Source organism: Protopterus annectens, chromosome 17.part0 (assembly GCF_019279795.1).
Source record: "Protopterus annectens isolate FY-2018-M chromosome 17.part0, PAN1.0, whole genome shotgun sequence".
Classification (NCBI taxonomy): Eukaryota; Metazoa; Chordata; order Ceratodontiformes; family Protopteridae; genus Protopterus; species Protopterus annectens.
Genome location: NC_056751.1, coordinates 682,905,020 through 682,918,179, shown reverse-complemented (window position 1 = coordinate 682,918,179; position 13,160 = coordinate 682,905,020). Strand labels below are relative to the sequence as shown.

Here is a 13,160-nt window from a genome sequence, read left to right as displayed (position 1 = left end):
TTATAGCTTTCAAAAGTCTCTAGATTGTGTTCTTCATATTTTCACACTTCCTCGTTCACTTCTTTTTCCAAATGGCCCAATGTTTCTTGGTGTATATGGTGTTTTTCATGGATCTGTTGTATTAATGAGTACAAATTTGTATTTGTATTTGAAATTTCTGTCAGTTTTTCTTGTGGAAGTATTTTTCTTTCCTCTAATTTTTCTCTTAATGTTTTCATATACCTTTTGTTGGGAAATTCTGGGCTACTTGGATAATAGTAGCAATACATAATTTCTTTCATATCCTTAATAGTCCACTCTATCATCTTTATGGCTCTTTTTTGGCCTATGAATTTTTGTGATTTTTGTGGATTAATATCTTCTTCTACAACAGGGGGCCATCCTCCCCCTGGCCCTGGCCTAGCCCCATTGTAGGAATGTTTCTGTGTCTTGAGGATTCCACACTGTCATGTTTTCCAGTCCTAGCAAAAGTGTAGCTACCAAGATTGGGCACTTTTTTATCCTGGGTCTTGTGCACGCAGCTATCTTTTTTTTATTTTTAACCTACTTCTGTCCATCATATATGCTATAAAAATACATTCTATATATCAGTGTTGTCTTGGTGAGATTTTGTGAAAAACAGGGTCCACCTCATGAAGGTACTGACCAAGAGCTGAAGATGAATTCAAGTCCAGCAATGCTACTCTCGTTTGCTGAACGTTATCCTGTCACACTCTTGTTCTATGTTACCTTACTCCCATCTACTTTCGCCTCTCTGTCCGTGTTCCTGCTATGCACTATGGGTACTCATTGCACTGTAGAAAGCATTACCAAGTGTCTTATCTTCTTTCATTGTGCCTGCATTGCAACACAAATTCTTTTCTACCGATTTTCTTTTCTTAACTCGCTCATCTTAATGTGCTGTTTCACAACATGGTGACCACACTTTTTATTGTACTACAACTGCCCTCATAGTTTGGTGAGTATGCAAACAAAGTAACTTAGTGTGATCATCTTTGAATCACTGCCATAACATATTGTGCTATCACAGCCAGGCAGCACTAACATGCATGTCCATGCCCATCCTTGGACGATAGGATATGTGCACATTATCCTTGTGCTATGACTCTATACTAGTGATACTTTCAGTAGTGTACTGTTACTGCCCAATGAGGAACATCACATGATGTCTGTAACATGCAGCTCTGCACACAAAGCTACCATTTTGCTCCTAGTGAAGACCTATATAGTGAAAATGTATAGGTGATTACTAAGCTAATGACCCCTGTTTTTTAAGTCTAGTCATGCTTTTTAAAGGTAAGACTCAAACCCTGTGCCTTGTGTGTCTAAGGTAAACACCTTAACCATTATGCCAACCCTGAACCCTTGCATCATCAGAGCTGGCTCAGCAGGATTCTTGCCTGTAACAACCAGAAAACTGAGATATCTTTTTGTAGTTACTGCACAGGGACTGTTGTGCCTCATAAGTTGTAATGGCAGCCTATTATGTAATGTCGAAGCCTTTCTCAATTTGCTAGTGCAGTGATTGATGCCACTGGTATCCCCACCTCCAGTAAGCAGTGTAAGTATTCCTGGCAGTGGCACAACCCCGACCAGCTCAACCAGTGCAAGGCAGTGGTTAGGGAGAATGTGACAACATTTCACAGAAAGAACTGTATATAAGTTTTGGCACTTATGTGTTTTCCTCTGCTGGCTCTCCCCTTCCCCTTCTGCCTTTCCTAGCCTGTCACTTTGCTACACTGGCTCTCTTTGACCTGCTAATAGTGTTCATGCTGTAACTATGAGTTGTGGTTTTGCAGTTGTGAGTGCACATACTGTTCCTGTCATGTTGGACACATGACCAGCCATAATCCAGCTACTCTGTTGCAGTTTAGTATCATGTATTCTGCAAGTGATAAGACTGATTTAATTTACTGTTTAATCCTTTACCAGAATATCTGTGTTATCCTGTACCCAGCTGCATACATAAGAGGCATTGTGTCTTGACATGCTTTGACATCTTTGATAGTTAGCATTGTGTTACAGCATTTGCAAATGCTTTTGAATCATTAATGTTTTTGGACTACTGAAACAACTTGTTTTTCTATTTTATTTTATATTTTTTTTACCAAAGCACCTCATAAAAATTGCACATAAATAAACTGCAAGCAGAAATGAAACAAACGTATTTGCTAAGATAATTTTTAAGTAATTTAGTAACAAAAAGTCAACGCTGATTTTATCTGCTTCCACAAGTATTTCTAAATTAACAGAAAACAAAAAGGGTAAGCCAAATCCAAAGGACTACATTCTAATAACATTTCTGAATGACATCTATCATGACATAACTAAGCAATGAAATTCTTTATCAAGTTGGTTCAGGAAAGCAATAATAAGAGACATGGAATTTAAAAGTGTATACACAAAATTCATTCATATTGTTAAAACTATGAAATGCAAAACACTGTTGATGCAAATAAATCATAGAACATTTCTAATAATCAAGTTATGAGGCTTAGAAGAAATGTCTGACTCATACCTCTCAACCTGGAAACAAAAAAAATCAGGACAAGGCCCGTGAAAAATAGGTACTAATCTGTACACTGATTAGCGTAAAATATGCATACATAATTACGTAACCCTGCCCACTCCAATTAAATTGTGGGATACCAGCTTTCAAACGCAAACTGAAGGACAATTAGGCTTGCCACCCCTCCGTTTTTTTTCCGGACTATCAGGAAATCAAACTGATTCTCCGGTAGTCCGGAAAACACTGTACAAACTCCAGTATTCTGTTTCAAAAAGGAAACAGACTATCAGAGTTTGTAAATCGGCTGATTTACTATGCTTTTTTTACAGAAAAGCATAATAAATCAGCCAAAAGCAGGTGGCGGGAACGAAAAAATAGGGCATTCCCATTGAGTGATGCTGTCGTGACATCACAAAATAGGAGGTATGTTGGCGGGAGAGGGGGTTGGGGTGGGTGGGGTTACTGGTGACGCGAGGGGCGTGGCTTTGCTCCGGTTTTAGCCGTGAAGGAAGGTGGCAACCCTAAGGACAATCAAAGTATGGCACCAGAGTCCCCCTGCAGCCATTCCAATGTTCCACTACCTAGTTTTGCACCGTTTACAGCACACTTGTTAGACTTAGAGCACATTTTACATTTATTGTTTGAACATTTTCCCAGTAAGCAATGAAACAAAATGCATGAACCAATAATGACAAAACTGCCCAATTCATAATATTTCCATCATAAAAGTCTACTTACACACACACTTTCCTCATCTCTCTCAGCAGCTAAGCTCAAAGTTCCTGTTCTCATCTCTCTCAGCACTGGGGGTATTTATCTATCCAAACTTTTCAACAGCAAATAAATACATTAAAATATCAATCAACTATATTTATCAAAATAATATCAAACAAATTATAAAAGAAATCCAACTAAAGGTGGCAAAATCTTTCATGTCCTACTGAGAAATTCAGGATCTTTCTGCTCCCCAACTACAGTTATAATCTTAGTAGCAAAGGCCACAGTAGTATTATCAAACTGAAGCATAAATAATTAATTTTTCTTAGACTTTACTAAAGGAAGCTATGATGCAAAAAATGATACACCTGTGAAAACTATTTGGGATACCACCCTCAATGACCCAAATAAATATGTTCAGGATTTAAATGAGGTTGTTTAGCACTGATCACAATGGATCAATTTTAGGCACAGCGCAGTTGAATGCAATCACATCAGTTACAAAGGCAAGTAAAATTAGATAGTAATATTGCGCATAGAATAAATCAGAAAGTAATGGACACACTTTCAACAACCATAAGAATATATAAATTATACAATGGTTTTTTTTTGCTTTTTTGTTTTATACATGTTTGTTTGCCTTGCACTTGCCATACTTGCTAGCTCTGACCTGCCTTCATAAATTATACAATATATACATTGTACTTCCCAAAAAGTTGAAGCCACTGAATCTTACATTCACCTCCCAACAAAAAAGGGACTAGATTGCATTTACAAATAAGGCCAGTAAGCCCTACATTCCTATTACCTACTACTTCTGCCGCTTAAAGCAATAAATTATTCCGAAAATTAGTTATGAATTTAGCCAACATTGACTGTAAGTGACAGGAAGAAAGTAATTTGTATTACAATCTGGTTACAATTAACTGTTTACATAATATAGTTAAGTCATAAAAAAACACTTAAAACGTCCACGACAATGTTTCTATAGCTTTCAGTACCTCAGCTTTTCACAAATTTGCACTTGTAAGTAAACTGATTGCTGTGAACGTTTTCCTTTTTCATGCAACATCACTTCAGTGGTTTTACGTAAGTTGTACATTATAGGTTCATAGGTTAGTACTAAGCTAACTGCCCTTGCGAGCCATTGTAAGCCTAGCCAATTATCCCTTGTGAGACTCAAACCCTGCACCTTGTGTTTGTAAGGCAAACACCTTAACCATTAGGTCACCCTCCCATCCCTCATTATAGTAATGATTAGCTTGCTGATGTAACCCCAGCCTATTGTGGGACTATGCAGCAAAGTATAGTGAGGAAAAAGTAGGAATTTATCAAGGAATCACTCTAGCATACAGAAGTGACTGCATTTGCAGGTTACTGACAACAGAGAACTAGCTTATCAAAGAAAGGGAAAATACACGATAAAATGAATGTAAGAAAGGCAAAGTACAGAAGGACCAAGTTAGAAAATTTCTAATTAACCAGCTTTACTGGTCAGTGTTTTAGATTACTGCCATGCAAAAATGATCTACAAAGAATAAGAATAATATTGATAAGTAAAAAAATATACTGAAAAACATAGCAAGGGTCTAATAAAAATGTTCTCTTTGCATTTTCTAGCTGAAGTCAGAAGGACTAGCCACTTTTCTCTCTTTTAAGCAAAAACAGTGAAACTAAATGCAGTAAACACTTAAATTAGAAGCAAAATGTTGACACAGCGTATAGGCACATGATCCTTATAAATAAGAAAATCTATGAAATCTAGGACTGGCTCATAGTACATGAGCTGAGCACCCAACTACACTGCAGGTAACCTATGCTCAGGAAAGATCCCACATCAGAGACAGATCTGATAAGGAATGGGGGCAGCTAAGTTCAAAGTCCCTGTCTCGTCATCTCTCTCAGCAGCTAAGTCAAACGTTCCTTGTCTCATGCAGCTAAGTTCATTTGCTACACACAAGTTCCATTTGCTTGTCTTACCCAGCTCCATTCTCTCACTCACGGCAGCTTATTCCCAGCTCATCTCACTTGCGGCAGCTCATTCCCAGCTCGTCTCACTCGTGGCAGCAAAATTCCACCATTCCCAGCTTGTTTCTCTTGTTCCATTCTCACTTGCGGCAGCTAGGCGCTAGAAATGCACGCACACACGTTATTGTTTGAGCTAGCTGAGCTCAATTCTGACAGGTTGGCAGGCCGTTTCACAGAGCTGATGTCATCACGCACGCAATGACGTCAGCTCAAAAAGCCGGGGGGGGGGGGCAGACTTAAAAAAAAACAGCCCGGGAAATCGGAAATGGAGGGGTGCCAGTCGGGAATCGTGGCACCCCATGTTTTGGACCCCAAAACTCAGTAAAAACCAAGTAATTCCGGAAAGTTGGGAGGTCTGGTCTGACTTCTGACACAGGAAAATCTCAATTCAGTTCTTGAACAAGAAGCTAGTCATTTCAAAGTTCTGAAACATTTTGCAGTACATACCAAGAATCAACATTATGGTAAAGACAAGTAAGTTAATTACTGAAACTATTCGAATTATGATCACTGAACTACTGAATGTGTTTAAAATCCAAAACCAAGAAATTGCAAACATTCAAATCAGCAGTAGCTCACACAGGATGCAGCAAATGGGAAGAGGATGTGGTTATTTATTCAGAAGTCTCATGACAGCACTCAATAAACCCACAGTCAAATAGTAACTTGGCTGTGAATCAGGCTGCTAAAATCACTTACCGCAGACCAAATTCTTGCTGACCAAATGCAGACGTTAAACAATATATGTTTGTTTGATTCTATTAACTAACTTTTCTGCCACACTCACTTCAAAATTGGAAGTCTGTTATAATAAGATTTCTAAATTTGTCACCAAAGCCAAATACTCCTCCCATCACTGTAATGCCTTTAATTTGTTACACTGGATTGAACTCTCCAACCATCTAGACTATCTTCAGATTACCACAGCCCACAAACTAATCTTTCAACCCTCTAAGTGCCCTGCTCTATGCAACATCCTTCTCCCCTACACCCCTCAGAGAACTCTCAGATCTACTCACCAAAACCTAATTTGTGTCCGAAAACCCAATCACCCTGCTGGTCAACTCCTGCTATCCTTTTCCTTAGCAAAACAATGGAATTCTCTTCCTTCCTCTCTAAGGACCTGTACAAACTTTGAAAACTTTAAATCTCAGTTACATTCCTACCTTAAATCTAACAGAAAATGCAACTGCATTCTTCCCACTTAGTCCTATAATTCTCTCTCTACCTCTAACCCTCTCTCCAGCTATGATTACTAGGCTCTCTAGCTATGATCTATAGGCTACCACACATATGTACATATTGTAAATATAAAATTTGTACCATGTACCTAAGAATTTACACCTGCTCTCTAACATGAAATGTGACTGTAAATTGTTCATTAATAATATTGTGTCTGTATCTAAAGGTAACATGTACCTAAGAAATTACACCTGCTCTCTAGCATGAAACATAATTGTAAATTGTTCTTCTTTTCTATATTATATCTGTATCTAAACTTTGTAATATGGAGCTTTTCTCCCCGGGCCTCCACTGAAAACGGGCTCTCTGAGCCCAGTGGACATCCCCAGTCATCAAACAGTAAAATAAATAAATACATTAATTAGTTAATTAATTAATTAATTAATCATATAGTACAACAGACATGACTGAATTACATCCAGATGATTCAGAAATATTAACTCAAAAATTGCACATGATAAGATGTAAATGTATAATTAGAAACATCTAAAACCAAGACAACTGGTTTACAAGATGGATAGACACAGGGAGGGAAGGGTGGAAGCATGGTTCCCTGCATGGCTGGATAAAATTAAAAGAATAAAAGTAGCTGAAAGATGAAGAAAGTCACTTATTGACATTTTTGTATGATTCCTGCCTCCTTACTTGCTGACTGCCAGCCTTTCTATCATGGGATGTACCTATGTGCTCCCTGACAGTGGCAATACGGCAAAAGCCAATCAGGTGAAGCTATCATCTAGGCAGATGTGAGGATTGTTTTATCCTGGACATGTGTAGAGCATTAGCTATTTCTGCAGTCTAATGCCCATCATGTGGCTAATAAACCCCATGCCACAGACAATATCAACTGGCAGTCTGAAGGCCCATAGGATAATTCTGATATCAGCATCACACCTCCCCATCTGCCTTAAACCCATCATCCCCTCCTCCACTCCCCTACTCAGTATGTAAGCCCATGAGGGCATCCACATTAAAGCTTACAGTAGGGTTCTTATTCCTTAAGACATAAGCTCTACACCAGTTTGCTGGTATAGGCATCTGCATCACACCAGACGCATTAAACGCTTTCCCCATGTGCACGGACTGCTAATGACTGTCCATTAATAGAGGAGAGCAAATCTTTCATCTCTTCTTTTTTTCCTCCTCACAGTTGACCATCGGCTACCACCAGCATCTATCCTCTTCTTATTCATTGGGAATAGCAGAACCATCTCAGCCATGGCAGGGCTGAACCTGACTCATGTGTGGGGTCAGTCAGGTTATCACGAATCCTGCCACTCACTACTACCACAAAGTGCACCCTAACCCCTAACACCCTGCTGTAGCCTTATGAGCTCTGCAACTGCTGCATTCAAGAGCTGCATCAATACTTCTGTAAATACCCAACAAAGCTTTTGTGTGTGTGCATGTTGTGGCACCCCACCACTGGCAACAGTAATCAAGGAGCCTCAGTCCTCACCACTAGCACCAGTGGGGGACATACATTTGGAAGGATGACAAGTACATGCACAGTACTTCCAGATGTAGCTCGCTGCATCAAGCGCAATTTCCCTTAACAGTACACAGAGACTACAGTCAGTCCAGGGTTGGTTTCTTCCTCTTTCTCCAGATCCCTAATAAGACTCCCCACTGGCATAGCTTTAGAGTTGAGATCTCAACTGACTGACTAAGCCAAGACCTCCAGCACCCTCTCTGTCCAAACAGTGCTTTGTGTCCCTGCCCGAGAAGCTGACACACACACTCTTTGCAGTTCGACTTCTTCTGATATGCTGGAGGTTGTCATTTTTTTTTTGTCAAAAGCTTATGTTTTTCTTCTTTTTTTGTCTTTTGGAAATGACTGGATTTCTTTTTTAACCTTCAGATGATAACAGAAAGGAATAGTTTGTGGGAATTATTGTCCTGGAATGAAGCCTGTGTGCAGGAATTGTTGTCTTGGAATGAAGCTTGTGTGTGTGTGTGAGATGGTAACTTCTGACTTATAATTGATATTTGTGCTTAGTTTCGCAGAGTATCTTCACTGGTCCTTCTTAGAAGGCAAAACTAGAAAAGCCAACAATTAGTGGACTGTAACTTATGTTCACCCAGTGAGAAGGCAGATGTGTTTTTTTTCCCTGTGTTGACTAAGGGAATGTGGGCTTGATTTTATGGGCAGCAATTAAATAGAATTTAGAAAGAACTTGTTTTCTGCTTCTGTGATGTTTTTGAAATATCAAAATTACTACACTTCTGCCACTGCGTCTGGTATGGCTGGAAACTTATTCTGGGTTTGAAGCTTACATTCCAACATTCCTTCTTTTAAAAAACTGTGCTGAGTAAACCAAACTGTGTGTTTGTGGAGGTGGATGGGTAGGTGTGTAGATAGTGTAGATCTAAAAGGTCAGGTAATATTTTCTGCCATGAAGTCATTACATTCATGTTTAACCTGAAATACTGGTGAGTAAACACAAGGAAGCTTTTGTTCTTTCCTAGTAAGTGTTAATAACTGTTTGTCAAGATAAGAGATGGCTTTGAGGCTTTAGGTCATGTCATGTCACATAAAGTGGTTAATCAGAGTTTATTGTTCCCTACACCTGATTTCTTCTCATTAAAAGTACATCTAGAGTAGTACTTAATGGTCTCTGTCATGCAAACGTGTGCAGTGCTGTTTAAGAAAACCTAAAGGCAGATAGGTCTCCTGATTTCATGTCATACTGGCTTTAATTTCTTAAATGCATTTTAGGAAATGTTGCACTAGCCCTGCAAAATTATCTAAAGCCTCTTTCACTTCCAATTTGAGCTTGTTGGAAAATGGCCAGAAAAATAGGCTTAGGAATATTTTTTGTTAGATTGCCATTATTATGCAAGGTTCAGTCTCTTTAGATTGGGCGGCCACGATGGTGCAGCAGTTAGCATTGCCGCCTCACAGCAAGAGGTTCTTCAGTTAAATCCTCAGCTGGGGTGCCTTCTGTGCAGAGTCTGCATATCCTCCCTGTGGTTGCGTGGGTTTCCTCCAGGTGCTCCAGTTTCCTCCCACATCCCAAAGACATGCCGTAGGTGGATTGGACACTCTAAATTGGCCCTAGGTGTGAGTGCATGTGTGTGTGTGTCTTCTGTGGAAGGTTGGTTCTGGGCTGGCAACTCAACACTGTAAAACTCCACTGCCAATCATGAGTGGACAGGTGATCTGCTGTGGTGACCCCTAACTGGGAAAAGCCGAAAGAAGAAGTCTCTTTAGATTCTCCCATGCAGGCTCCAACTAATCAGCCTGTCATAAGATTTAGTCACATTTTTGTTATTTTGCATCACATATTGGAAGGTAGCAAAAAAAAAAAAATGAAACCATTATGTCAAATACTGCTGACAAGACTGGAGAATGTATTAAGGTTCACTGCAGGAATTTATCAATATATGTGTTGAATATTTAATTTATTGATGAAAAACTATAGACTGTATTATTCACAGTTAATATCCTATGGCATTTTTTCTGCAATGTGACACTTTCATCTTTTGGGAAGTCCCTCTTTTTTAATCCACTTAAGATTTGTATTACAGCTTTATGTTATATATTATCAAATGCCTTACCTTACCTTATAGCCAGACTTTGTATTATTCACAGTTCTGTTACACTATCCATTTTCTCTTCATACAGTCCTTACTCTTTAATTACAAATAGATGTTTTCTTACATTCTTATTTTTCCCTCTTCTGCCTAGATCAGCAATCTTCATATTCTCTGCTACCATAATTAGTCTTGTTATTATATTACTTTTACTAAAAGTTTATAATCACAATTTGGTAAAGTGACTGGTCACCCACTTTCTAAGTCTTCTTTACTTCCATTCTGTTGCAGCATGGTTTAATTAGTACATCACACAATTCATTCACATTTTAATGTCTTCCTTGTACATTCAATATATAAACTTAATAATTTCTTTGACTGCCAGCCCTCTAAATGTTTGTAATAAACATATCCTGCACTACCTTCTACTGGTGTAATCTTCTGCCTAACATTCTTAAGTGCTTCTTTAATATCCTTCATACAAATGTAAATATCAGGAACATAATGTAACTAAAAACAAAACACAATCTCCCCTATTTTCTCCTTTATTTCATTTTTTTCTGTAACCGTAGGTCATGTGCATTTCTTAAAACACTGGGGAATTCATAATGGTACCATGATGTCTACACCATAAGTTTTGTGAATTCAGGAACAGCCCTAACACAGTGGTGCATTGTGCTCTGGCACAAAATATGACACAGTATATGCCTGGTTCCACAGTTGTGATGTATGCTACTGAGGCAGTCACAGGAGGGGTGTATGCTAATAAGACATATGTTTTCTCTCCTGCAACCACCTGCAGGAAGACATCTACATACCAAATGATTCAGGATATTGTTGGGATATACACAACAGCAACGGCTGGCCTCACTATTTCTTGGAACATGGCCAAAAGCCTGCATTCATCTACTGAAATGGACCATACAGTGAGAACCAGGGGTGGGGGAACCACTAGCCACCAGGGATTACTTTAAACCTGAGTGCCATAATGGCACCTATAGCAGTACACGGATCAGGAGTTGGGGAATGCACTAGCCCTCAGGGGTTTTTATAAACTACAGTGCCATAAGAGTACCTACAGTAATATGGGGAAGGGGTGAAGGTGGGGGGATGCACTAGCCACCAGGCATACTATACATGTGTCTTAATGGCATCAGCATCAGTACAGGGATCACGGCATTCAGGGAAATTCTAGCCTGCAGACATACCACACTGGTGCTGTAATGGCACCTACAGCAGTACTGGGCTCATAGGTGGGGGGAAGCACTAGCTACCAGGGATTACTCTAAACTGAAGTGCTATGGATTGGGGTTGTGTGTTGAGGGAAGCACTAGACACCTGGGGTGCTTTAATGGGACTTCAACAACTATGGGGTTTGGGGTTTAGGGAGGGAACCTTTAGTCATTGGAAGGTCAGACAACTCAGGGACAGGTTAGAATTCTAAAGTGGTGGAAGAGTTTGGAATAAATTCTAAAGTGGTGGATCCTGGTTTCTTGGGTCATTTATCTTTTCAATATATTTTTTATTTTTTGTTTTATTTGTTGTGTGGCAACTCGGGGACAGATACTGGGACTGTGGTGTTTGTGTGTGTGTGTGTATGTGTGTGTGTGTGTGTGTGTGTGTGTGTGTGTGTGTGTGTGTGTGTGTGTGTGTGTGTGTGTGTGTGTGTGTGTGTGTGTGTGTGTGTGTGTGTGTGTGTGTGTGTGTGTGTGTATGTGTTTGAATTTGTACTTGTGAATGCAGGAGAGTGACTGGGGGGTTCCTATGCCTACAGGATGTGGTTGCAGCAGTTAACTGCTGCTGCATGCAGATCAGCAATGCTCTGCATATTGTAGCAACTGTAATTCAGAGATATGCAAATTTGCTAATGATATCACTCCTCATTGCAGCTATCATGTCTCTGACTTGCAAACTATCATGTTGTGGGGGCAGGGCCTACAAACTATCATGTTGTAGGGGCAGGGCCTTTTTATCATGAGCTGCACAGCTCATGCAGGGTCCTTTAATGAATTCCCAGGTCTCTTTTTACTTTTCAGAATTAAAATGGTACTTTCTCCTTCATTCCTTTCTTACCAAACATTTGCTTTTCTAAAAGTTATTTCCATTTTTTTTAATTTAGATTAACAAATTATGTCCATTTTTTTAAATTAGATTAACAATTTTCTTTCTGCAACTTCAGATTCTCTCTTCGGTTTGTATTTTCCATTGCCTAATGACATATTCCAAACAATTTTAACTGCATGTCAGTATACACCAGTGTTTTTCTTACATACCATTCATTCCAACTGAATTTCAAGCACCTTATATCATTCCGATCTCAGATCCTTCACTGATTCTATATTTGTCCTTAACAACTTAAATCCTTATCTCTCAAAATGCATACTGAAAAATCTACTCCTGTTTATTAATTTACTTTTGTCTCAAAGTAAACTCAAACACATTATGACCCAAAACTCTCATTCATAATACTTTGCATTATATTCTCCTTAAACTAATATTGCAGAAATACAGTCGGTTATAGTAAATAGCTCTACTTTTTTATAGTATAATATGAACTGGTAGGCTTTCTAAACCTTCTGTATCATTTACTCCCTTCACTTTTCACACTAGTACATGCTAGATACTTAAACTTTCTAAACCAGATACTTAAATTAAAGCAGAAATCTCTCAGACATATCACTTTTCATTGTACCATTAAAGATATGTACTCTTCTGAAATATATTTATCCTCCCTTTAACTGTCAGTGATATATATATATATATATATATATATATATATATATATTCTCTGCTTGTTGCAGTCATCTACTCATATGTACAAGAAAAAAAAAAGCAAACTACTTAATTTTTCCCTTAGATGCACACAGGTGGATTATATCCTATGCAGGAGGGCCAGTCTGAAGGAGATTGGAGACTGTAAAATGGTGACAGGGGAAAGTGTAGTTAGGCAGCATAAAATGGTGGTCTGTAGGATGATGTTGGTGATCAAGAAGAGGAGGACAAGTGTGGGAGCAGTGTCAAGGATCAAATGGTGGAAGTTGAAAAAGGGTGATTGTGAGGTGGAGTTCAGGGAAGAGTTAAAACAGGCACTGGGGGGCAGTGAAGAGTTGCCAAATGGCTGGGAAAC

At 39.0% G+C, this 13,160-nt stretch overlaps 1 protein-coding gene across 3 annotated transcripts in view; it reads left to right on the top strand.

Annotated features, from left to right (window-relative positions):
* LOC122791791 (galactoside alpha-(1,2)-fucosyltransferase 2-like) overlaps positions 1 to 13,160 on the top strand; it is a 396,978-nt gene that overhangs the window by 314,099 nt on the left and 69,719 nt on the right. The gene's annotated exons all lie outside the window — the stretch shown is intronic.